The sequence below is a fragment of the Bos taurus genome, chromosome 1 (assembly GCF_002263795.3).
Source record: "Bos taurus isolate L1 Dominette 01449 registration number 42190680 breed Hereford chromosome 1, ARS-UCD2.0, whole genome shotgun sequence".
NCBI classification, from domain to species: Eukaryota; Metazoa; Chordata; class Mammalia; order Artiodactyla; family Bovidae; genus Bos; species Bos taurus.
The window spans coordinates 147171314-147199069 of record NC_037328.1 but is presented as its reverse complement, the minus strand read 5'-3'; the positions used below and the strand labels follow the sequence as shown (position 1 = coordinate 147199069).

The 27756-nt window shown below is 44.7% G+C and overlaps 1 protein-coding gene and 1 long non-coding RNA gene across 6 annotated transcripts in view; one reads left to right on the top strand and one right to left on the bottom strand.

Annotated features, from left to right (window-relative positions):
- Positions 1-27756, top strand: part of RUNX1 (RUNX family transcription factor 1) — a 273689-nt gene that overhangs the window by 45654 nt on the left and 200279 nt on the right. The gene's annotated exons all lie outside the window — the stretch shown is intronic.
- LOC112448042 (uncharacterized) lies at positions 692-26233 on the bottom strand. Its single transcript, XR_003036378.2, has 2 exons — positions 25680-26233; positions 692-4674 (listed from the first exon to the last, which is right to left on the bottom strand). It is a non-coding gene; the product is annotated as an uncharacterized lncRNA (long non-coding RNA).

The following is a 27756-nucleotide window of genomic DNA, read 5'->3' as shown; positions in this document are numbered from 1 at the left end:
CTCAAAAAGTTATTTTCTTTATTGCCTGACACATAATCTATCTAACCAGCCTTAAATCTTTGGTAATTCAGATTGTTTCCAGTATGTCACTGTAATGACTGATGCTAGAGTGAACATTCCTGAACATAGTCTTTGGGTACATTTCTGATTATTTCTTAGGATAAATTCCTAGAAATGGACATTGCTTCAGAGGCTCCTAGTACTTTTTAAGGGTTTTGATACTGACATGTTACCCTCTGGAAAGGGCACACCAATGAACATTCCAACCCATAGTGCATTCCAATCCATTTCCCATCTCTGGACACCAGCTTCGCTTTGTTTTACTCTTTTTGATTATCGCCCGCCTCCAGCTTGAGGGTGAGGCCTTTAATAACTCAGCTCTGATACTCTTTCCCTCTCATTTCAGCTTCTCAGAGCTGCTCTTTTACGTGGCAGCCTTTCCTTCCTCTTTACGGATCCATGAATAAGTATCTAATGAACAAAATAGTTGATATTCAGTTAGAAGTTAGATTTATAGGAATACTTAAAGATGTCTATGAATTAGTTGTCTCTAGATAAGACTTCATAACATGCAAGTATCAGCTCTCAAATGCTTTGCCTCAGCCTAGCTTTCTGCCCTGGAGCACCAAGGTGAAAATTCAACTGTACCTGTAGACTTCCATTCAATTTCATTCACTTACAAACACAGGTGGACAGGAAAAGGACAGGACATCTTTAATGAGCAGAAATGATGCTGAAATGTACATTATGATTGGGATAATCCATTTGCAGACATGCTGTACTGTGGACACTTATGTTGTACAGTCACAATAAGAATTATGATTTATATCAGGGATCGGCAAACTATAACCCGTGGGGCACGCATGACCACCTCTTGATTTTGTGAATAGGTGTTTATCGGCACGTTGTCTGTGGCTGCTCCCTTGCTAAAATTTCACAGTTGAGTCATTTTGGTACAGACCTCATCCACAAAGCCTAGAATATTTGTTGTCTGGCACTTTACCAAAAGAAAGTGTCCCACGCCTGATTTATATTCTACTTAAAAGCATACAAAGAGTTTCACTCTTCATTCCTCACTGTTTCAGGACAGAGAGCTGGCATTATTACTCATCTCTGTGTATGGATGTGTAAATGGATCTCTTCAAGGTTAGAGTTTTGTTCAAGGTCAGGCTTAGTTTCTGTGAGGAGGAACTTAAGTTTGAATTTAGAACTTTAGATCTGCAATCTGATGCTTTCTACTTTCTAGAGGGAAGAAGCTTCTCTATTCTGCCCCTTCTCTTGTGCCTCTTTACCAACCACTGTGTGTCAGTTCCTTCCCAGAGTCTCTTTATAAGATCCTTCCCTTGGGAAATTGAATGATGTGTTGGTGGTGGTGACATATACAAGCAGATTCTAGCCTGTATCTTATATATATGCATATAAAATAAGCAGATATAAAATCGGAGTCCTAAGTATATTGACAGAGTTGGCATGTAAGTTAATCTTTCTTCCATGACTCAGAAACCTGAGCCACCTTCAGAAATACCTGAGAGTTATCATATGAAAATTTATTAGTTTATCATGGCCCAGAATTATAGATGTGGGTGACTGAATCTCCACAGACCTTATCATATCCCTTAAAAGTGACTTTAGCCTTCCTGCCGCCTCACTGTAAATTCATTCATATTCCAGCTGGTTTTCTCTCATTATGGCAGAAAAGGAAAAAGTATGTGGATATTTGAGCTTTGGGGATGCTTGGATCCTGATAAATAGAAATGTACTACATATTTCATCATTAACACTTGAACTCTTAGAGAAAAGCACAGAGATCTATAAACAAATAATAGATGCACACAGCAACCAATGTTTTTAAGCCTCACTATTAAATGTGAACCTCATGTTTGATATGTTAGATACGGGAGATTAAGCTAATGATCGTATTTACTTTAGTAAACTCATTAAAAAAAAAACAAAAACCTAATTCAGAGTTTGTTTCTGAGCAACTACCTCCTTAATCCCATAGCACCTGCCAGAAGACATCCAATAACCCACTCTTTAGGTTAAAGAGAAACATACAAAAGAGAAAGCCTTGGCTGGAATGACTCATGTTACAAGCCAGCTGCTTTCCAGAATTCGTTAAGCTGTAGGGTCCAGATCTCCTTTTGTGGCTTTCTACAGACTTTATTTGAACAGAGAAATTACAGCAACCCTGCCCACATAAAAGCCAAGGAAAGAAACTAGCTGGGGTAGCGAGAGTGCCCAAAATTTTACTATACTTTGAAACAAAATGGCAAGGGTGTTAGCAAGCCTTCTCTTTGCTTTCTGGTAATAAATGCTTCTTTGCTTTCATTCACTATTAAAACAATTAAAATGTGAACATGCTAGATTCCATTTGACAATCAGCAGAAATTTTTTTGACAGTCACTGAGACAGTGACTGTCAGAGGCACTAAAACCTCCTCTGGCATTTTGGTTAATGTAGGTTTATCACCAATTATCCTCTGCTTCCTTTGACCAACATCAAGTTGTTCTGAGTTCTTTTCCATTTCAACTCATTGAGCGATCTACCTTAACCCAACACATGAACATATCCTGGGCCAGTGAGAAGCAACGTCTGGTTTATATATTTATTTTCTCCCAAGTGACAACTCATGAATGAGTGGTGGTCTTCCCTGTGCCTCGGAGCTGAGGAAGGAGACAGATTTTCAGCAGAGTTGCCAAGATCAATTGTTTTGTGTGTAGAGCTCTGTGTATGTGTGTATGTATTTTCTACTCAGGATGGTACATTCATCTATTGATTCCTTTAACAAACTTTTGTTGACCATCCTTCTTTACCAGGAAGTATTCCAGAGACTAGGAATGGGAGGAACTCCAAGATACAAACAGATAAAGACATTCTCATAAACAAAGACTGTGCCTTTATATGATAAGTAGAGTAGGAATGTTCTAAGTACAGGAATTGTTAGTGCTTTGGGCCTCTGCTTATTCAAACATTATGATGGAAAAGATAATGAAAAGGAGATGAATGAACAGATTACATTTCCAGCAGTGGTTATCAGTCTCCCCAAATCTATGGTATGGGGTGTTTTTAAAAAGTATTTTCCTGAAGTTTATGGAGCAATAATCCCTTGCTATTGGCCTAAATGTAGAGGGGAAAATAAAACCCTGAAAGCAGACCATGCAATATGGTTTTCATATGCCCTAAAGACAGAGTTGAAAGAAACTCCAACTTCATATCACCAAGCAATATTCCAGCTATTACGGACTAAAATGCTTTCCCTGAACTATTCTAATGTAGGCTCTCATTCTCAAAATCAGCTCTTTATGAAACTCTGTGTGAACACTCAGGGGAGATTTTCATCTAGAATATTTATACATGGGTGTGGTTTGTCTAACAAACCACTGATAGTTCTTCAGTATCCACAGATAGAACTTTTACGTTTGGGAGCAGCATACTCTCAGATGCTCATTTTTTGGCATAGGAGGAAATGAAACATAGAAATGTTAAACTATTTGGCCACGGTTTGCATTTAGTTAGTGTCAAGATTTTAATCCAACCTGGAAAATAGGAGCCTAGAAACAGCCATTCTTGAAGCATTTATCTTCCATTTTCTTCCTCAATAAGCTTCATTTCATCTACTTCAGCAGAAGTTGATTCAGGCTGGAAACAGAGGTGAACAAAGCCATCTCTAATCAGCTCAGGTGGCTCTGCATTAACTGAATGTCCATTACCCTCCAGCTGGCCTGGTTCAAGGAAGGGTTTGAACGACCCTGGTATCCCTTATTTTTCAAAGATGTCTGTTCATTGCCTTGTGTGCTTGTAGGTCAATATACCATTTCCCAGAAATATAATAGTATGATGAAGTATGCTCTTGCTGTTTAGTTTTAAGCCGTGTTGGACTCTTTGCGAACCCACAGACTATAGCCTGCCAGGCTCCTCTGTCCATGGGATTCTCCAGGCAAGATGATGTATAATTAATACTAAAGCTGCATTGACCAGAGTGTAATTTTCTTTGAAGCATCAGACCAAACTGCATGGTCTTTCATCCCAACTTCATGGTGGTGAGCAACACACGGTTAATTTATGCAAAAACGTTACTTTCTCCCTTGTTGATTGACTGCCGGATGGCAGAGAGCACACCAAGCTGGATTAATTTCAGAATCACTCAGCAATGTCACAGACCCAGTTTGTATTGTTCAAACACATGGTCTATGAGAGATATTTATCCTCACATTGCCTTTCACTAGCAACTATTTGTGAGACTTCAAGAACAAAACATAGCATGGAAATAAAATGCATCATCAAAAATAAAATACATCATCAACTCAGCAGAGCTGGCCCAGGGTTAAAAGATGCAGTAGGATTTCCCTTCTGGTCGATCATGTTTCCCTTTGACATTGTTCAAAATTCTTTAGTGACCACTGATAACTGCCTGTAATTCAACACACACACGACCAGCTCTCCTGAAAGTCAAGCATCAGCTTCTCTATTACAGTGCAGGGAGGGGCCTCAAGTTTGCATTTGTTTTTGCTTTTCTTTATTTTTTTTCCCCTTTAGATCCATGGCTCTTTTTAAGCAAAGTCCAGTTTGGCATCCTAATATAAGTGTAATTTCATCTTTCTCCAGAAGCCTTCCTTTTCCACACCCATCATCAGTGCAGTTACAACTGAGTCCAACTCTAGGCACCTGTCATACCTGTAATGAAGGAAAAGAAGGTGTAAGTGGTGGAATAAACAGTGTTTGAAGCACATCCTTGGCTCACTACTCCTGAAGATTGACCCTGATAGTCTTGTAGTTCACATTCAGCAAATATTTTGGTATAGCATAATTAGAAAATCTGCTTAGAAAGATGCACACAATCTAATTTTTTCCCTTTTTCTCCTTAAATGTTTCCCTGATCTGGCTCTTCCTCTTCTGTCCTCAAGGAATTCTCTCAGGGCAGAGCTGAGACAAACCTGGTCTCTGATTCCCTCCAAAGAATATGCTAAGTAGACACTTGTCATTGATCCAACTCACCCTAGGTTTTTGAGCACCTTTCAAATGATTGTTGGAAACTGGGGCTAGTGGTCATGGGGAAGGGAGGGTCAGAAGATGAATAAACTAAATATTAAAGAAGTACACCTCTAGTTGATTGGGAAGGGGAAAAACTTACATACGTGATGCTAACATGGAACCAGTGTGAATGTGCTATCATGAAACCATGATGAAAGGAGGAGGATACATCAATTCTCACTGTGGGAGGAGCTGGGCAAGTTTTTGATGAACGTGGTTTTAACTGCTGCTGCTAAGTTGCTTCAGTCGTGTCCGACTCTGTGCGACCCCATAGACGGCAGCCCACCAGGCTCCCCGGTCCCTGGGATTCTCCAGGCAAGAACACTGGAGTGGGTTGCCATTTCCTTCTCCAATGCATGAAAGAAAAAAGTGAAAGTGAAGTCGCTCAGTCGTGTCCGACTCTTAGCAACCCCATGGACTGCAGCCCACCAGGCTCCTCCGTCCATGGGATTTTCCAGGCAAGAGTACTGGAGTGGGGTGCCATTGCCTTCTCCAGGTTTTAACTGCACTCTTGAGTTAAATTGAACTCTCTCAAGCGAATGAGGCAGTGACAGGGACATTGGAGGTAAGAAGCAGCACCAATTAAAGACTTAGAGGTGGAAGAGCATGTTCATATAAAATAGTGTGGTCTAGCAATGGTAGGGAGAGGGTAGGCAGGAAAGGCAGGGAAAATAATAGGGAATTAAGCTGAATTCATAAAACAGGGTTGGGTTCTCAAGGGCTTTCAATGTTAGGATGAAGAGCTTAGACACAATGAAGGTCAGAAACATGTTTTAAGTTGAAGTATGAAGTAGTTCTGGATTGTATAAAGATCTTGCTGACATTGCTTGGAAAATGTTTGGGATGGTGGTTATGAGAGAGGCCAGAGGATCCGTTTGAAGAATATTGAAACAACATATTATTTATCATTATATTTTTATAAATAGTAACACTTATTATTAAAAAATACAGGTGCCTGACAGTGGAGGGTAGTAGCAAGAATAGAGAAAGAGGTGTGACAGGGAAGTGACCCAGGATATTGGCAGTTGACTTAGCCTCTGGAGGGAAGAACTTGAGGTCAGAGAGATGGTCATGTGAAAGTCTAGAGTCCGGCAAACCAAAGAGTAGTTAGTTATCCAGGGTGCGAAGCAAGACCAAGGTGGAATGTGGAGCCCAGTGGGGTCTGTTTTGGACTTATTGAATTTGGGTCCCTTTCAAATATCTGTGTGATGACATGTGACCAAGGAGCAAAGGAGAGAAGTCTGGTCTGGAGTCAAGGATTTAGGAGTGGAGATGCAGACAGTCAAGGGCATTAGGACACAGTTCTGCGGGGAAGACAATGGCCCCTAAAGCTCAAGAGAAAATTCAGGGGTAGGCACAGCATATGTTCAAGGAGCATTGTATGTGTACAGTCCACACATCACTCTAGAAGAGCACTGTCCAATAGAACATAACGCAAGACCACGTATTCAACATTCTGGTTGTTGTTGCTGTTCAGTCACTCAGTCATGTCCAACTCTTTGTGACCCATGGACTCCAGCACGCCAGGCTTCCCTGTCCTTCACCATCTCCTGGAGCTGGCGGAAGCTCAAATTTTCTAGTGGCCTCTATCAAATAAGTAAAAAGAAACTTGCAAAAGTAAATTCTGCCTATATTTTTATTGAGCCCATATAGCCAAATAATGTCATTTCAACATGTATTGTGAAAATCATTCATGTGATAATTTACATTTTTTAAGTCTTTGCCGTCCAGTGGGTATTTTACACTTGCTGTTCATCTCAATTCAGACCAGCTATGTTTCAAGGGTTTTTTGGCCACATTTGCGAGTGGCTATCCCAGGTGGCACAGTGGTAAAGAATCTGCCTACCATTATAGGAGATGCAGTTTTGATCCGGGTTGAGAAGATCCCTTGGAGTAAGAAATACCAACCTACTCCAGTATTCTTGCCTGGAAAATTCCTTGGACAGAGGAACCTGGTGATCTACAGTCCCTGGGGTAGCAAAGAGTTGGACATGACTGAGCAACTGAGCGTGCACACACACACACACACACACAACTATAGACGGCACAGTTCTGGAAGCTACCTAAGGTAGTTCGAGGATAGGGTGACCACATCATTTGTCCTCCAAACTGAGGCACTTTCAGGAGGGGAGAGGGATGAGGCAGGAGTTGGGGACCATCCTGGTGAACCAGGAAGGGTGGTATCCTACACGAGACTCCAGGTAAGACCTCTTGTTTTCTCCCCTGTTACCCCAGCACCTTCAGTTTGGCAGAGAAAGGGAATGGTCTGTGTCCAAGCATTGATTCAGATCTTAGTGGCAGCCTGTCTAAAGCACCAAGCTGAGCCCTGGCGTCAAAGCTTTGGCTGACATGACTCCTCCACTGTGCACCTTGTTCCCACCCCACAAAAAGAAAATGTTAGTATCACCATGCCACTAACACAAACTGAACATGTATGGGTCCTGTCCTGGGCTGAGCCCTTCATATGTGACATCCTTGACACTGGTATCTGTTATCTTTATGAGGTTCAGAGGGAATACCTAACTTACCACTGGACAGGGATTCAGATTCAGGTCTGGCTGACTCTAGTTGCCAGGCTCTCAGCATCTGAGCTACATGGATAATTTTCTTCCATATTGGCTAGAGAGAGGGGGTTATATGAAAGATGCTGGAAGACTTGAAAGAGAGTAATGTGGCCTTCTTTTGCTAACCAGACGGACTGTCCTTCTCATTGTGCTTTCTGAGAAAAATACTGAGTTTGGTTTGCCTTCTTGAGCCTTGTATGGAAGTGAAGCAGATTTTCTCTAAAAATATTATGTGTATGTGTGCATGCTTAGTCACTCAGTTATGTCCAACTCTTTGTGACCCCATGGACTGCAGTCGTCCAGGCTCCTCTGTCCATGGAATTCTCCAAGCAAAATACTGGAGTGGGTTGCCATTTCCTTCTCTAGGGGATCTGCCCGACCCAAGGATGGAACCTGCATCTCTTATATCTCCTGCACTGGCAGGGGAATTCTTTACCACTTGTGCCACCTGGGAAGCCCATAAAAATATTGAGGACACTGAATTTGTAAATCTCCAGTCTCTAGCGTGCGTGTGTTTTCACCTCCCCCAGTAATCCTGTCTCTCAGCTTCAGTGCACCCGATCCCTGGCTACGAAGTGACATGTTAGTTCCTCAGTCCCTGAAGAAGTTCTGGCAATGATGGATCACACTTGTTGTCAGTCTTGTCTTGGAGGATGACTTTATGCTTGGGACGAGCCTGCCAAGGATGATGTGAGAAACTTACTCATTGTCGGAGACCCTGGGAAGATGTTCCCAGCTGTGAAGAGGCAGCTGCAGTCAAGTACAATCCCAGGCATTCTAGCTGGGGGTGGGAGCACTGGCAGCCACGTGGCCCAGTTGGGCAGGGAGTAAACGTGTCAAAGCCCTGTAGTGATCCTGCCAGGGCAGCAGGAAATTCACAAAATAGTGCCATCCCACACTCCAGGTCCTGGTATGAAGTTCAAAGGGAGCTCAAAGGTATGCGGTGAGGAAGAGGTCCTGGCTGAGCCAAACGCCAAAGTTTTCTTCCTTGTGCAACGTCTTCCACGGCGAGAAAAGTTGCCCTGCTGACAAGTGCTGCTGGAGGATTTAAAGACCCACTCACTAGTAGCTCAGATGGCAAAGAATCCATCTGCAGTGCTCAAGGCCTGGGTTCGATCCCTGGGTTGGGAAGATCCCCTGGAGGAAGTCATGGCAACTCACTCCAGTATTCTTGCCTGGAGAATCCCCATGGGGAGCCTGGCAGGCTATAGTCCATGGAGTCGAGAAGAGTCAGACATGTCTGAGCATCTAAGCACATAGCACATACCCACGGGAGACAGAGCTTCAAGAAGGAAGCTTGGGGGCCGGCAGGACCAATTTGTGTCCTTTGTAGGAATGGAGCTTAGATGCCAGGGACAAGGGTGGAATTATGGAGACAGTCTGTTAAGTAGTATAGCACGTTTGGAAAACAGAGAGTTTCTAGGCTTAAAAATAGAGACAGTGTAATGTGAAGTTTCATAGCATTTATTAATTAAATAATTGTTGAGGTCTGGGGGTAGAGGGGAACAGAAGTCTAATCTGACTCCAATTAGACTTAAGTCTAGAATTTAAAATGTGGTGCTTTGGAGGGCAAAAGAGGCTATTTCCTGGGATAAAAAATGAGTCACACAGAATCCAAATGGTGTTTATAGACTGTAGACAGCCTTGGGGAAGGAGGGGGTCTTTAAAAAGCAAAATATAGTCTCTATCCCTGTCTGTCTGTCTGTCTCTCTTCCTCTGTCTCTCCCCCACCTGTCTCTGTCTCTCTCTCCTCCCTCATCTCATTTCTGTTTGTCCTATTTCCCCATCACTCTGTCAAAGGGGATGCGTATGTTGGTAAAAGTGCTACTCTAATAAAGGACATGCTTTCTACCTCTGTGTAGATCAACAAAATCTGCCCAGGACTTCAGTGACTGAAAAAGAAGAGACATCAGGTTTTGAGGCTTTTGCTGTTAATGGAAAAAGGAATGAGATCGTCTTGAAACCCTGAAGCACAGAAATTTTAACCAAAACTAAGGATTTCCCAATCCCATTTTAGAAGAGGCAAACCAAAGTCCCTTGATGATGAACAAGTGATGTGAATTTGAATTATGGGTATCATGGCCAAGTTGTGCCCTTGAGGGCCTTGGTCTTGACCCCAGCTGCGGATGAGCACAAGAAAGTCACCTCTCCAGGAGGCAGGCAACTGACAAGGGCTGGGCTTCAAGCTGCCTGCCGTTGTGAACCTGAAAGCTGAATGTTTCCATTTCCCTGGGACACAACCCAATCACATGGTGAGATCCACAGCTGTAGAAGCAATAGGATAAATTGGAGGTGGGGTGGGACCATGTCAGGCTCCATTTCAAAGAATCCCTGGTCCATTCAGAAAAATTAAGTGGCCAATTCTACAACGGACAGGGTGATAAGAACCGGGTCAAAACTTCTGGGTTCTGGTCTGAACTTTATCTGACTTGACTCGTGACACGCTCTTAGCTGCGGCCTGTAATTGCTGTCTTATTCTTCAGGCAGCATAAAAAGAGAGCAGTTTTCACTCAGGGTCCTTTGAGATTTGCCCTGATGCTAAGGTCTGTATCTTATATGCTGTCACCAGAGCTGCTGTTGCAAAACAAGGGAGGTTTTCGTTATTCATAATAAGGGGCTGTCCTAGTTATAGTTTCTAGGCCTTTTGGGTTTTGAGAATCATTTGATACAGCAAGCATCTGCTGCAACCAAAGACGCTGGGCTGCCTGTGGAGTCTCACCACCATGGGTGTGACTGATTCTACATGATGGCTAGCAGAGCGCAGGATGAGCACAGTTCTGTATTTTCAAGTTCTTCCTTCTTTGACTCGACCATTTCCTGAAGGCGGCTACCATGGCAACCTCGTACCTTCATTTTCTCAACGGCAAATGGTAGTGAAAATGGTTTAATGCTTTAAAGAAACCTTAGACGGATGGGATTCATGAGTGCAAACGGATTATTTTGAAAATCTGTGGATAGATACATAGATAAATGCAAAGTTGTAAGGTCCACACTCGTGCTGTACATAAAGAACACATTTAAAAGAAAATTTCTAAAGCATATTTGCTCTAGTTTCATTGAGTTTACCTCACGAGTGTTCTAAATATTCTGTTCCACTGATGGAATGATCGCTTCAGGAACATCAGCCCCGTCAATGTCAGGATAGGAAGAGCTCATCTGTGATCTCAGGGAGGCAGCAGGCTTCTCCTTCTCAGGACAGTAGCTGCCCCCCTGAGAACGGAAATGCAGGAATTGAGCCTTGCAGGGAGCAGGGGTTTTCCCAATGCATCGACCCTGTCACTGAAACTGGAGTTCTGTGCTGTTCTCTTGGAAATATCCCGGACTCATTAGGTCAGTGACGTCATTCAGGAGAACGCTCCCAAGATGGATGCAAAATAAGGCATAGATGAGTCATCTCTTTTAACAGACAGCTTTCCTCCTTCTTGTTCGCTCATCATCATCAAAGTGAAAATCATAACTCAAGTATGTGAAATTGCAAATTTGTTTGGCATGTAGTTGTGTCTACACGTACTGCGTTTCCCACTCACGGGAGTCTCTCGTTACCATCCAGCTCTCTTTTACTCACTTGCGTGCATTCCCGTTATCTTCCTACCAGCTGTCTGCCTGCTCCCTTGGTATCGAGACTTGCTCTCACCCAGCCAAAGTCAAGTTCTTGGCCTCTCACGTATAGTCATAACTGACTCTTGACGCACTCAGGTCCTCTGCCATGGAAGATTAAGATGCATTAAGATACCCTGATGACTTTTTCAGACCGGGAAGTGATTTCAAATATATTGAGATTCGTGGAGCAGTACATTGGAAAGAGAACCGATTGTCTGAAAACGGCCCAAAGTGAATATGACATTCAAATAGGAGGAAATATATGACCTCACCACTTATTTGGCTGTTTAATGAAGCTGTATTGTTCTTTTACCAACATGTTTCACTTTAATGCTAAATTCTGTTAGGAGGACATGAGGCAAAAATCCCATTAGTAGTCACTGGTTGCTCTTGTTTCAGGATAAAAGCAACAGACTCGAATGTATTTATTGTTCTTGTGTGTTTTACATTCCTGTACTCAATCTATCTTTAGAGCCTACTATGGCCTGACGTGTTCTAGGTGCTAGGAATGTAGCACCGAACCAACTGAAAAAAAAAAAAATTCCCTGACCTCATGAACTTTATATTCAAAAAGGGAAGTCAAACAATAAGTAAAGTATACCATGTGGGCAGCTGATATTAAGAAAAATGAAGAAAAATAAGGCAAATAAGAGGCGATTGGGAGTGCGAGGGTGGGAAGGGAGGGCCTTGATAAGAAGATGGCTGATGACATGTGACCTGGGTGTTGACACCATCATAGTGGCCTGAAGGAGCTGAGACAGGGAGCCAGGCAGATAACAGGTGCCAGGACATGTCAAGCAGAGGACACAGCACGTGAAAGGAGAAAAGCCCATCAGAGTTCTGGGGTGCATTCTTCTACTTCTCTGAAAAAGCACCCTTGGGGTTTTGATAGGTTGTCTTGAATCTCTAGTTTGCTTTGGGTAATATCATCATCATTTTAACATTATCAGGTCTTCTGGCCCATGAACATGGAATGTCTTGCCATTTATCTAAATCTCCTCTAATTTTTTTGGAGTAATGTTTTGTAGTTTTCAGTGTACAAGTCTTTTGCCGTCTTGGTTAAACTTACCCTTAAGTATTTTGTTCTTTTTGATAGTTTTGTAAATGGAATTGACTTTTAATTTCCTTTGGATTGTTCATTGAGCGTATGTAACAACACAACTAATTTGATATGTTGATTTTATATCCTGCAACTTTGCTAAAACTATGTATTAGATTTAACAAGGGCTTTGCGGATTTTTTGAGGGTTGTAACATCACCTAAGAACAGAGATCTTTTTTTCTTGTCTAATTGCTCTGGCCAGAATTTCCAGTACTATGTTACATAGAAATGGCAAAAGTGGGCTTCCTTATCTTGTTCCTGATTGCAGAGGGAAACCTTTCAGGTTTTCATTGTTGAGTATGATATTAACTGTAGGTGTTTCATAAATGGTCTTTATCATGTTGAAGAAGTCCCTTTCTATCCCCAGTTTACAGTGTTTGTTTAGAGGTGATTAAACAGTTTTGATAAGAGATAGTTATAATGGTCACACAACAACCATTGTGAATATAATTCATGACACTGAATTATTTACTTAAAAACAGTTAAAATGGAAACCATGTTGCATATATTTTACAACTCAAAAAATAATAATGTAGTATACAAAAAATTGAATTTTGTACTTTAATTCAGTGACTTTTATGTGTATTATGTCTCAAATAAAGATTAAAACAGAAAAGTTTTTAAAAAGCCAAATAGGAGAATATTGCAAATGGAAGCAAGAAATTATGGTAATTCATGGGAATGATAAAGTGGCTGATTTAAAGGTTAAAAACATTATTTGATGATAGTTTGGATAGAGGGCATGAGCAAAAAATAAACAGGCATGTAAGAATCAAATGTTCTTCTAAACCATTTGGAAGTTACAGTTGGTGTAGAAGCAAGGCGGACTATGGGAGGACTGGATTTTGGAGGAAACGATTCACAGTTCAGGCTCAGACACACTGGAGGCTGCCCTTTGCTTTCTACTGCCTTATTCCCAGCTCCTCCTGACACTGGAAGAAGTGGCTCCACCGCTAGTAACTAACAATTGTTCCTCGTATGTGCAAGGCTATCATCAAGAGTTGCCCCAAACTCCAGCTCCCCCAGAACAGAACTCAAGTTAGGAGGCCCCTTCAGAATACATGGATGTGAGACACAGTTGAGAGAGAGAAAAAAGAATTCCCAAATACTGAGAATGCTGCTGCTGCTGCTGCATCGCTTTAGTCGTGTCCGACTCTGTGCGACCCCATAGACGGCAGCCCACCAGGCTCCCCCATCCCTGGGATTCTCCAGGCAAGAACACTGGAGTGGGTTGCCATTTCCTTCTCCAATGCGTGAAAGTGAAAAGTGAAAAAGTGAAGTCACTCAGTCCTGTCCGACTCTAGCGACCCCATGTACTGCAGCCAACCAGGCTCCTCTGTCCATGGGATTTTCTAGGCAAAAGTACTGGAGTGGGGTGCCATTGCCTTCTCCGAAATACTGAGAATAGTTATTGCCAATTATAGAAGGGCAAAGAACAGGAACCACTGGATCATGGAAAACTGCATGAAATCTTTGTGCCCACAGAACCTTACACACAGTAGGCATATGGTAAATGTTTGCTGGTTGGTTGGTTAAGTACTAATTTCCAGTGAAAATTCTGGGCTCATCTTCCTTATAGATTTGAAAAAGTCAGTAGACTTAATTTGCCTTTTTGGAATTGATTATGGCCTCACGCTGAGTAAGAAACACTTAGTCACGTCCACCTCTTTCCGACCCATGGACTGCCCAGGTGCCACAGCAGTAAAGAATCCTCCTGCCAATGCAGGAGACACAGGAGACTCAGGTTCGATCTCTTGGTTGGGAAGATCCCCTGGAGACAGAAAACGGCAACCTGCTCCAGTATTCTTGCCTGGAAAATCCCATGGACAGAGGAGCCTGTCAGGCTACAGTCCATAGCGTCACAAAGAGTCAGACACAACTGAGCGCACACACAGCTTATTATACTGCCCTGAGTAAAGGTCCCTTAGACATCTTTCAGCCTATTGGTTTGAGATGTCTTGGTGTCTTACCTTTTAGTTCCTAACTCTAGTGATCACTTAAATTTCAATGAAAGAATAATTTGTGTAAGATTCAAATATTGTAAATATGGCTCTGAGGTCTTAGGAGGGAAGGTTATCTTGTTTTGCCCAATGAAGGTGAAGCTCCACATGAGCAGAGACGGCTAAAATAAAACAGAGCCAGCTGGAAAATTTCACTTAATATGAGACTAGCAGGTTCCTCTTTCTGTTGACTGGTGTCAGTGGTGAGTTCCTAAGAAAATCGAGTCTTACAGGATGGTCACATTTTGCAAAAGGGCTTCCCAGGTGGTCCTAGAAGTAAAGAACCCACCTGCCTATGCAGAAGATTCAAGAGACACAGATCTGATTCCTGGGTCAGGAAGATCCCCTGGAGGAGGGCATGGCAACCCAGTCCAGTATTCTTGCCTGGAGAATCCCATGGACAGAGGAGCCTGGTGGGCTACAGTCCACGGGGTCACAGAGAGCTGGACACCAGTGAAGTGACTTGATACACACATTTTGTACAGGAGAAAGACCAAAATCTGCATGGTCTTATGCTTCACAGGAAAGAAGGAGCCAGGCCTTCTGTTCATTTCCACATGCTTCCTGGGGCATGAAGGCCTCAGCACGTGTGGTCACAAAGCCCAGTACTGAAGCAGCCGACCCCTTTCATCCAGGTCCACACATGGCGAACACTGGCTTGGGTGTGTATGTTTTTAATACCACTCTCTCTTCCAGGGAGTTTGGAACACACGTGTTCCTTTTAACTCCCACCAGTCCTTGAGATCTGCCAGCCAGGAAGACCATTCTGGAAGAACTTTGGAGAGGATGAGGGAGCTGTTTTTGCAACTGCCTGAGACTCAGGAAGCACAGGTCTCCCCAGGTCAGCCCCTCAGCACTCACCCTCACATAGCAGAGCTCAAAGGCCTTGCTGTATCTTGGTTTTGTTGCCCATAAAACACAGATAGTAACACTTGCAAAACAGACACTAAATGGAATGCGTTTTGTGATCTTTGGAGGACAGGCTGCCTGTTAACATATGCTGACAGTGTGTTTTTCTGGGGCAGGCCTGGAGCCACGGCCCCACATTGCCACCAGAGTTGTTTCTGGAACCCGTGCCAAGAGCAGCCCGAAGCAATCCAGCCTCCCAGGCCTGTCTCTGGGTCCAGCTGGCAGAAGATTAAGGGCTGCTCTTGCCCAGCTGTGTGTGCCCTGCTCACCCACAGGCCTGAATTCAAGGCCCCCAATGCTTGACAGCCACCACAAGTCACTGATTCAACCCTGTAACAGACCTGCTTACTCCCATATGCCTGCCTCAGGGTCAAGTCTATTAAACCTACCATTTGGAGGGCAGAAGCAGTAAAGGCTGGCCCCTTCAAAGAGAAAGGTTTTGCTTTGGAATACAGATCCCCTGTTTGTGCTTCATGGGTGGATATTTCAGGGGATAAGAGGGTTTGTGGTTTGTTTGGGTCTTGAGAAGAAAGAAATTGACAAGATGGGCTGCAGACTGGACTCACGAGGATCTGGCTCCGTCTCCGCTCAGCAGAGTTGAGGTTCGTGGTGCCCCAAGCCAAAGAGAGATTCTCTGGGGAGGAAGACGGATGATGGAGGGGGGAGGATGGAGCGGATGTTGCCAGGAACTGCCTTTGTTATCTCTACAAGTCACACAGTGGCCTCTGGACATTGTGTGGTCCTGCTGAGGAAGCCACAGGGGACATTCTCAGGGAAGTGAGCCTGATCGATGTGGTCCCCACTCAGGTCCCCTTTTCCTAAGTCCCTTTTCTCTCCTCCCCATCCCCTCTCCCAGCCCATGTTGTTGCCCTAAATATTTCCTAGAGAGGAAATCAGGGCAGCAAAGATATTAATTTTAAGGGACTTAACCCTTTCCTGGCAGACCCAAAGTTTTGAAGAGAAACATAGAAGGAGAGGCAATGCTTATCCCTGAGCTTAAATCTCGAGTGACAAACGTTTCAGATACTGTCACCAGGGCAAGGCAAGGCGGGTAGAGAGGGAGATAAGGAGAAGATAAAGATGCTGAGTGCCAAAGAATCGATGCTTTCAAATAGTGATGCTGGAGAAGACTCTTGAGAGTCCCTTGGACAGCAAAGTGATCAAACCAGTCAATCCTAAAGGAAATCAACCCTGAACGTTCATTGGAAGGACTGACACTGATGCTGAAACTCCAGTACTTTGGCCACCTGATGGGAAGAACTGACTCCTTGGAAAACACCCTGATGCTGGGGAAGATTGAGGGCAGGAGAAGGGGGAGACAGAGGATGAGATGGTTGGATGGCATCACCAGTTCAATGGACATGAGTTTGAGCAAATTCCAGGAGATAGTGAAGGACAGGGAAGCCTGGCGTGCTGCAGTCCATGGGGCCGGACACAACTTAGAGACAGAACAATAACAAGAAAGATGCTGCTGGGCACGTGACCACTCACTCACTCAGCCCCAGTGTGAGTCTGGCCCTGACCTTTCCAGTCCTCCTTGCAGGATTTCACGTGCATCCCAAATGCACCCAGAAACCAAAATAAAGACCGCAGGACAGCATCCCAGATGAAGGGGGAAGGCCAAATCATGGTCTCAGATTATAAAGAAAAACCGTCTTAGAAAGCCCAGAGGAAAATGCAGGGCCTGGCTGCCCGCCATCTGCACTGAGCCCCGAAGCAAGAGGAAATTGACTTGAATATCAGCATGAAGAGCTTAAGATAGAGGGAGGGAAGAATCTCCAACAGAAAGACATTCCTGCCGGTTGCATAAGCCCTTCTCTTTGAAGGTCTGGAAGGTCTGACGGGTTCTATCATCGATGGAAGCAGATGATCAGCAAGATGCCTTCCAGCGCTGGGACTACCTCACCATCTAATTTTAGCAATTCCTCTTGGCAGAGGATGGGTCCTCCCCCTTCCCAGGGCTATCTGGGGTTCCACACACCAGCTCCTACAGCTTCCTTTGATGTTGACGGGGGGCTCTGTGGACTCAAGGCCAGATATGCTGCAGGAAGAGACATGCTCAAAGCCATTACACTGCCCTATCTCACGGCAACCATAAGAGGCCTGCAAATTTTTTTCTTTTTTCTTTTTTTTTAATTATGAAGTTGCATCACTTGATTTGAAGTTAAATGTGGGCTGTCAGGTTTGGGATCAATCCTCAGAAATGATCGTTAGGTCAATTGCCATCCAATATCCTCTCTTTCTTTGCAGGGGAGGATGTTTAAGGCATGACGTTATTTTGACTAATTTAAAGATTTCATTCATATTTTTAACTCATTATAACTGAACGCAAGTTAAGCCCATCACGTAATGACAGAAAGTGGCCAGAAGCCATGGGAATGTGTTTCTCATTGTGGAAACTACAAGTTAGTCATTTTCTTCTCCCAAGTAAATGTCTTCGGTTTGGTTAAGGGAATTTTTTTCAAAGAAATCATAAGTTCCAAATTAGTTTTTTGTCTCAAAAGTGAACCCTATGGAAAATGTAGCAATATTTCTGTAATTTTGCAAAATGTTTTGATAGTATCTATGTCCTATTTCTCAAGATCTAAAATCTTACTTTTGGGGTCTTTTTGTTTGTTGGTTTTTTTGGTTGTTTCTTTTTTTTTCTGTTTTAGTTTTAACCTCCTGGCCTCAGAATGTAAAGACAAGTGATAAATTCCGGCGAAAGCGGTAAAGCAGAAATACTCAAATTACTAGATAATTTACAGCCACACTTTCTATAACAGGGATCTTTGCGAAACTAGCTTTTTTTTTTCCACTTACAGTTTTAATAGAGACGAGATGGGTTGTGAAGTCAAGTAGGGGAGGAGGGAGAGAGAGGAGGAGCTTGGTATTCTTTTTCAAGCTAATTGTTATTTGTGTCGATATTGTTCCGAGAAGTCTGCTTTTAGGCCAAAGTTTCCATCTACAAGTTCCTTGCACACCCAGAAACTTCTAGAGGTGTGTGATGGGCTGACTTGATAGATTCATCTTTGGGGTCTGAGAAGGAGGAGCCATGGGCCAGAGGCAGGTGAGGTAGCATTTGGGGAACCACCTCTCCAGCCTGCTAGGCTGGGAGCCCCCCAGTCTCTGACTGCAGCCATGCAGGCGAAACCTCTCCTAAGATCTCTCTTGATGTCAACTCCTCTCCTGCACCAGACTGTAGGCTTTTCTCACTTTGCCCTCAGTTTAACTGCCTCCTCACCCCCTCTGCAGCAGAGTTATACATCTGGGCTCCCCAGCTGGGCGGAAAGGCAGAAGCAGAGATGGAACCTGGTGAAGTGGGGTCAAACGCCAGGGGTGTGGTACTCGGGTGAATCCCTGCCCTGTAAGATGGAGGCTCCCCTGGTTCCATGGTTCTACCAAGTCTGAGTTTCTATTACTCTGCTCTCCTGGGGGCAGGTTGCAGATACATCAGGTTCAAGGTGTTTAAAAAAAAAAAAAAACAGACCAAGAGCTTCAAGTAATTCTCAGTGTCCAAGCCGATGCTGAAGGTGGGGCAGCAATATTCTAGAAGGGAGGAGTGATAGAAGAAATCAAGAATACAAAGACATACCTACACATGTGTGCTGAGAGGCAGAGAGGAGGCGGGAAGAACTAAGAGACACTTAGTTCCTGGAAGTCTTTTCTGGAAATCGTGCCCCATGTCAGCTCAGGACAATGAGTCAGTTAGATCATTTGCATATTTAATCTCAAATTATCGCCCAGAAAGTTATACTCTGTATTCCAAAGACATCAAGTCTCCAACAGAATTGTAATGCTTTTTTAAAAAAATTTTTTTTTCAATTAGGAAAAAGATGATTTTAATGCATTACTCATTCTATCAATTTTAGTTTACCAAAACCAGCAAGAAATTGGTTCCCAGGTCATTAAATTCCACCCTTTGTGGTCAGACCCGAAAGGGCTGGACCGACTCTGCTGGGAAGGGTGGAGTATGATTGTGTGGGGATCGTGGGGACACCCTGGCAGGCCCTCCCCGGCCCTTGCTCACAAGCCAGCTGCCTGCCCCCCACCTCCCCGCATCTGCATGGCTTGCTTGACGCCCTGTGTTGACTTCGGCTACTGGTCAAGTTTCCCCTGGAGCCCCAGTGCCGAGGGTGCCAAGGCCGAGCTGACTCATGCTTTCCCGGACTTCCTGACACCCTGTTCACGGGCTTGTCGGCAGCTACAAGACACTCTGCCCCATCGGTGTTGCAATTCCAGCCAGGAAACCAAACTAACCGCCCCAGAATTTGGCTGAAGTCTCTGAGGGTGGACAAGAACAGAGGTTCTCAGTCAATATTTAGGCTGGGAGTGAAGGCCATTTTTTGTTTGTTTCTTTCTTTTCTTCCATTCTTTTCTGCCCTGGTTTACTGAGATATAGTTGATATACATCACTGTGTAAGTCTGAGATGTACAGCATAATGATTTACACATATTGTGAAATGATTATCACAATAAGATTAGCTAACATCCACCATCTCATATAGATATAACACAACAATGCTGATTTTTCTTTTTAGGTCAACTTACATCTATTGAGCAATTTCTCTATGAGCATAAAAATGTTGATATATATGTGCATGAGTTTAAAATAGGAAAACTTTCATTCTATACTCACCAGTGGAAAAAGATAAAGCATCATTTTATTTAGACAGTTTACATCTTGAGTAAATATCCTATCTTCAAGTTTATAAAATTTCTTCAAAGATTTGTTTTAATTGAACTGTGGTTAATTAGGCTTCCCTGGTAGCCCAGATGGTAAAGCGTCTGCTTACAATGCAGAAGACTTGGGTTCGATCCCTGGGTCGGGAAGATCCCCTGGAGAAGGAAATGGCAACCCACTCCAGTATTCTTGCCTGGAACAGTATTGTATTAGTTCAGGTGTATGACATGGTGAGTCAATATTTTTACAGGTTACATTCCATTTAAAGTTATTTTAAAATATTGGCTATATTTTTAATTTAAGAAAAATTTGAATGTCAATGGTCAAGAAAACCCTGTTCTTCCTGGTTGCTCTGGAAGCATTTAGTGATCCAATGATTGCCAAAACAAGTTACATATTTATTAGTTAGAATCACAGTCTTTATTTTCTCCATTCATAAAGGGAGCTCTCTTCTGTTGCTGAAGTGGCTCTTGAGGTAACTTGACATGTTAACAGCCACCTCAGAGGGAATATGTGAGTGTGTGTGTGTGTGTTCAGTCCCATTCTGTTCTCTGTTCTCTGCGACCTCACTGACTGTAGCCCACCAGGCTCCTCTGTCCATGGGATTCTCCAGGCAGGAATACTGGAGCAGATTGTCATTTCCTTCTCCAGGAGATCTTCCCAGTGATCGAACTCGAGTCTTCTGTGTCTGCTTCATTGGCAGGAGGATTCTTTACCACTGAGCCACCTGGGATGCCCCTCAGAGGAAATATGACTTTCCCCAAATCCACCTGAATTCAAAATATAAGAGAAAATAGCTTTTAGGAAAATCAGAGAGTAGGGAATTTCAATGAGTGACATGGAAGAAATTAGACTAGTGCCTTTATTCCATGTTTTTACCCCTACAGTCCTCAGTCATGTGTGTGTGTGTGTGTCTAGTAATAAGCAAACAGGCCAGTTTTCTCCTCCAGTCCCACAATGGTACAGATGTTTGACCTGAGAAGACAAACTGGGTGGAAAGTCACTGAGGACGCGGGAACCCGGAAGCAGCTTTTACATGCTCCTCTCTCCAGAACAGTTCTTTTTCTCTCATTGCTTCTGTTAGCCATGACTAAAGGCGCCCTGTCTTTTCTAGTGTCCTATTCTATAGCTACATCGCTGTGCTTGCAAAGCCATCCTTGTTCATGTTCACGATCATGTTCATTTGATTTGGAAAGTTTGCCTTCTGTTCTTCCTGAACTTGGCTCTATGTGCCTTTCTCAAACTGGCCACCCCACTGCACCCCCGGGGGTGAAATCTACAGACAAGAGGCGTGTCCAGTACCGGCACCTCTCATAGGCGTGTCCCCAGGGCCTGCAGATGCTCTTCCTGGCAGGGAAGGAGCGTGGCCCTTTCGGGGAACAGTCAGCCTTTCTGCCAGTTCAGCCTGGAGAACGGGCCCAGGGTATGTACTCTCACTCCTGCGAGGTCTGGGCAGGCTGCCTGCCCAGTCATCTCTTTTATTGCTGGCCCCAAAATGGAGAAACTAGACTTGGATGGGCCACATTCTGGCTGCACCTTAGGCTGGCCTTTGGCATAAATCTAGCGGGGCCAGCCCGAGGCCCTTCTGAGTCAGAGCTTGCAGGCTTCTGCCTGGACCACCAGGCAGACATTTGTCCAATCGTTATCACTGGCAAACCATTCAACTCAGGTTTTGTTTTTATTTAGAATGTTTAATTTTGTGAAGCCTCGTTATCTTTTGAGATGGGAATTTTTCTTCTTCCTATCCCTTGTTGTTCTCTGAAATCACTTGTTTACTGATGTAGTCATAGCCTGTCTCCTCTAGAATGTAAATTTCACGAGGACAGTGCATGCATGCTGAATTGCTTCAGTCGTGTCCCACACTGCAAATCATGGACCATAGCCTGCCGGATTCCCTTGTTCATGGGATTTTCCAGGCAAGAATACTGGAGTGGATTGTTGTGCTCTCCTCCAGGGGATTTTCCCAACCCAGGTATTGAACCCACATCTCTTATGTCGTCTCCTGCATTAGCATGTGGGTTCTCCACCACTCGCGCCACCTGGCCATAAAAAGTTAGCTAGAAAAGAATTTCAAAAGCATACCTTAAAGAACCATTTTTATATTAAATCTCATTCAATGTTTCCTCTGGTCTGAGGAGCCTGAATAAATAGAGCAGCATGCTTAAAGTATAAAGATTCTGCATAAACTCTTATCATCAGTTCCCTCAAAGATTGAGACCTGATCAATTTCACTGTCTATTGCAATCTCCCACTGCCTATAACCATGCCTAGCTAGTTCACTCGTGGGCTCCACTTTGTAAAACATAAAAATTGAGGCACCAGGTGGCTGCCTCCAATCTTCCTGAAGTCCAGCTGCTGGGAATGTGCCCCCAGGCTTCTGCCTGTGTCTCTCCCAAAATGCCATCTCATGAAAGGACAGGCAGGCCTGCCCTTTCTCCTGTCCAGGGAAAGGGTAGAGATGTCACAGCACCCCCACCCCCACCCCGAGAAACCTTTTGCTTCTCTATCTGAGAGGTAGTTTATTACTTTTTTGTGTCTGCCATAACAACTGATCATAGGGCAGAGGACTGGAAACAACGGAAGTGTTTTCTCTCATAGTTTTTGATGCCAGAAGTCTGAAATTGAGGCAGAGCCACCCTGCTTCTGAAGGCTTCCTTCCTGGCATCCTTCTCACTCCTGCTCGTTGCCAGAAATAGGTGTTGCTAGGTGTCCGGCCACATCACCTCAGTCTCTGTCTCCATCATCATCTTCTTCATCTCTCTTTCTTCTGTGGGATGCTGTTCTCTCATCTTACAAGGATATTGGTCATTGGATTTAGGGAAGACAGAGGATGAGATGGTTGGATGGTATCACCGACTCGATGGACATGAGTTTGACCAAACTCCAGGAGATGGTGAAGGACAGGAAGCCTGGCATGCTGCAGTCCATGGGGTCCCAAAGATTCAGACATGACTGAGCGACTGAACAGCAACAGCAGCTAATCCAATAACCTCATTTTAGCTAGTTACTCCTGCAAGACCCTATATCCAAAAAACGTTGTGCTCTGAGGCTATCGGTGGGCATGCATTTTGAAGACGCTATTCAACCGAGATCGGGCAAGTGGACCCCACGCACTTACTTGTTGTAAGTCATATGCCCTCTCTGTGCTCTGTGTCCTCAGCTGTAAAATAGGAATGCCAGTCATCCCTGCCTCTCTGGGTTATCATCATGTGCTTAGTAGGGTGACTGGCACACCTGGAGAGCTGTGTAGGGTAAGATGCAGTCAGCCAAGTGCCTGTAGATGCTTCACAGAGGTGAACTGGACATCCATGTCATCCAGGACCCCTCCAGGGATGGCAGATAAAGGAAACAGACTTACAGGGCCAGCCAGGAAGCACAGAGCAAGACACCCAACCAGGTAGAGGCCATGGTACATGGGAATCTTCTTTATCTATAAGAATTGAGCCAAGGGAAGAGAGGAGAAAGGGGGCATCTCATCTGGAGAGAGGGGTGGTGGGAGTAGGAAGGGGGAGGAGGCAGGAGGACCTGGCAGGTTCAGAAATCGCCGTTGGTTGAGGTGGTTAGCAAGAAAGGCAGAGGAGGAGAGTCAAGGGGGTAGGCCCCTGGAGTTCTCCAAGGTCACTTCTGGCTTTCAGCCATCTTAATCTGTTCAGGCTGTGTTATCAAAAATACCATACACTGGGCAACCTTTAAGCAGCAGACATTTACTTCTCACAGTCTTGGAAGCTGGGAAATCCAAGACCAAGTTTCTGGAGGACTCAGTGGTGAGGGCTGGCTTCCTGGTTCACAGGTGGTTATCGTCTCCGTTGTGTCCTCACATGGTGGAAGGGTCAGGGGCTCTCTGGGGTCTCTTTTGCGAGAACCCTAATCCCGTCCTCAAGGGCTTCACCTTCTCACCTCCCAGTGACCCCACTTTCAAATACCATCACCTGCGGCATCAGGATTTAACATGAGTTTGCGGGGCACACGTCCATTCAGTCTATAGCATCAGTAGTTCTCTAAGCTGTGGGTTGGTCAGAATAAACCAGTATTCCCTGAACTACCCAGCTCTCAGGACCGATATGCGGGTTGCCGCTGTCTTTGTGACCACAAAGGAAGCCCAGAGGGGAGGTTTCCTATGAAAGAGTTGCTGAGCTTTCATCTAGTTTTATGAAAAATGTTAGCAAGAAATTCAGTGTGTCTCCCAGTGTTGTATCTATTAAAGGAGGCATCCCAGATGTGTGTGTGTGTGTGAGCTGACTCATGATACGGCCACAGTAGGGCAATGAGGCTCACTGTCTTGAAGTCTTGCAACTAAAACCCATCCTTCTGATCTACCTTTTATAAAAATAATTTTATTTATTTATTTACGACCATGCTGGGTCTTCAGTGCTGCGCAGACTCTTCTCTAGCTGCAGTAAGCAAAGGCTACTCTTCGTGGTAGTGTTCAGGCTTTTCATTGTGGTGGCTCCTCTTGTTGCGATGCACCGGCTCTAGGGCATGCAGGCTTCGGTAGTTGTAGCTCACGGGTTCAGTCGCTCTGAGGCATGTGGGATCTTCCTGGACCAGGAATGGAACCCATGTCTCCTGCATTGACAGGCAGATTCTTTACCACTGAGCCACAGGGAAGCGCCTCTGATCTACTTTCATGACCCATCACATCTGCTCATGTCCCTCACTGAGGCGAAGATGCACACCTGACTCTCTTTGGAATGCGAAGTCTAGACACATGGGCACCACACGGTCACACATGCAGCTCTGCCTTCTCAAGGACTCTGGCTTCTACATGGGGAGCCTCTGGAAGCAATCGCCATGGTTAGTAGGGTCCAGACCTTACTTGCATCACCAGCAAACTAGAAGTAAGAGTCCTGACCCTTCTGCCACGTGAGGACACAAGCTTCCAAGTCTTTGTGATTTGCCTGGGGCCATGTGGGCACTCACGATTGGGGTCGTTCTTCAGCCAGGCTATCTTGGCATCAGCTGGGACCCTTCTCCCCTGGAGTGAGCCTCCCCACCAAGGCAGCATCCTCCGGACCCATTGAAAAACACCTGTCTTTTTCTTTTCTCTTCCCGGGCATCTTCTGGTTCCACTGAATCCCTGTTTCAGCAGAGCTGTAACTGTATCTCATCCCTGTATTCCTTGGTGTCTAGAGTGCTCCTGGTCAGGATGAGATGCTTTTATTTTTTTCTTTTTGGTTTTATGAGGATTTTGTGAGTGTGTGTGTGATGTCAGACTTCAAAGGAAGCCTCCCACCGTAAAGATCACGAGCAGACTCACATTAGTGATTCTTTCTCATTCCTGCGGGGGAAAGGACGGTGGTGCTAACACATGTCTCATCTCCCCCTTGACATGCAGTCTCTTTCAAGTGATTTCACAAAGCCCCCTCACTTTCTCTTTCAGGTCCTAAAATAGTATGTCAGGAATCAACAGCTGCCTACGCAGCCAAGAAGCTGAGCTCCCGGTGACTTCATTCGTCACTGCACCCCCCCCCCCAAGCCCCCTAATCTTCGTGTTCCCAGCCTCGTGTCAGCACTCGGCTCCCCTCTCGTGTCTGGCTTTCCTCAGTAAATCCCTAAGTGCCCCTGTTTTCACTAAGTCCCCGAAACCCTGGCCACAAGGCGGGCAAAGCGAGATTTAATTGAATCTCTTGGCGATGATTCACAGAAGAAAAGCCCGACCGTCTGACCTGGAAACCACACAGTGGGGAGTTTAGAAACCGTCAGCATAGTCAAAACAATGTTCCTGGTTCAGGCATTGAGTGAAGTTCAAAGGAACAAAGACATCAGTGAGAACGGTATCATGCCAAGGGCGGCCTGAAGAAATACACTTACCTGGGCATGAAGGCCTCCGGGACTTTCAGTCGTGTTAGTAACAGGAGTCCTGGCTCCAGGGAGGAGCTTCCCAGCTGGGCAGTGAAAAGTCAGCAGGGTGAGGGGATGTATCAGGATCCAAGGCTGCTGTAACAGGTAACCACAAATGAGCTGGTTTAAAACTCTAGAAAGGGACTGTTTCACAGCTATAAGGGCTGGATGTTCAAAATCAAGGTGTCAGCAAGGGCATGTTCCCTCCTAAGGCTCTAGGGAAGAATCCTTTCTTGTCCCTGGTGTCTCCTAGTACTCCCTGACATTCCTCAAATTGTAATTGCATCTCCCAGTCTCTGCCCCTGTCTTCACAAGCATTCTGTTGTGTGTGTGTGTCTCTTCTCACAAAGACACCCATTGTTAGATTCAGAGCCTGCCCTAATCTGGCATGACCGCACCCTAACTTAAACCAATCACATCTACAAAGATCTCATTTCCAAACAGAATCACATCCTAAGGTTCCAGATAGACATGCATATTCGGAGACAAAACCATGGCTCACTGGCTGTATTCCCCACATCATCCCCTGCCCATCTTGCAGAGTTAGTTGTTCCTGGTCTTGATTTTGGAGCCTCCTGGACTAGAACCTAGGCTACCCTCATAGATCAGTTGGTAAAGAATCCCTCTGCAATGCAGGAGACCGTGGTTCAATTCCTGGGTCAGGAAGATCTGCTGGAGAAGGGATAGGCTACCCACTCCAGTATTCTTGGGCTTCCCTTGTGGCTCAGCTGGTAAAGAATTCACCTGTAATGCAGGAAACGTGGGTTCGATCCCTGCGTTGTGAAGGTCCCCTGGAGAAGGGAAAGGCTACCCACTCCAGTATTCTGGCCTGGAGAATTCCACAGACTATACAGTCCACGGGGTTGCAAAGAGTCGGACACAACTGAGCGACTTGGTGCATAATGTTGAATCCTGACCTTTTGACTTTCATGTGTGAGGGAACAGTGTCAGCCTGTGACACACGACTGGTGTGGTTTGATGGAAAGAGCACTGAGTGTTACTGTGGGGAAACCTAGAAGATGGAAGTAGGCAGTGCCCAGTCGGCAGAGTCTGGTCAAAGAGTTATGTCCTGATAGACCAGCAGACACATTTCCTTAGAACTGTTAGTTACATCTGATGTGCCCTCACTGAAGAAGGAAATGTTGATTGCATTAAAACAACAATTGTAATAGAGGATAGTAGAATGATTGAATAAGATACTCATCTACCCCATACATTACAGTCTTTGTCCACATATGAGAAAGGAAGGTACTCCCACTAAGGAATGTGGCAGGAACTCCCATAAGGTGTCCCAGGGATTCCCTCTAACTTTTGGAGCAGGGAATCAGGATGGAGGTTAGATAGACCATGGCTTTGGGATGTTTTAATGTTCACCATAGGCTATTAGCATTCAGAGTGAAAAAAATGGTACCGTTTCCAAGATCTTACATTCTGGAATGTTCCTCCATCTGTAGCCTCCACTCTTTCCCATCTACCAGGTTCACTCCGTCATGGTGACCCCAGAGGCCTCTGGTCAACCCTTTTCTCAAGCCAGTCAGCACCTTGATAATCACTGTCCAGACACGATAGGCTGGACCCTGCAGTCAGTCATTCCCTGGAGGTCTCACCAGCGCCTACACCCCATCATCACACTACTGCAAGACACTGCCGTTGCACCATGAGCACTTTCAACCCAACATTCAAATGAATTCCCTTCTACCTCTCAGCAGAGTTCTGAAGTCCTCACCCTCATTCTTCAGTCACAAAGAAGGGCTGTGGCAAACTTCAGAAACTTTATGGAGTTGGAGTTTATAGAGCTCTGCCATGGTTGGATGTGGACTGAAGGATAGGCATTCAAATAAGTCAAGTCTGAAATTTTAGCCCTGGTGACGAAGGGCTACTAGTAAAAACTCCACAAAATCCTTTATCTACTCTCACTCTTAAGTCTCCTAAGTATTGGTGGAATTACCAAACCACCAGACACAATCTTTTTAAAACTTTTTATTTTGTATGGGAGTATAGCCAATGAATAGCTGGTCCATTCTAAAGGAGATCAGTCCTGGGTGTT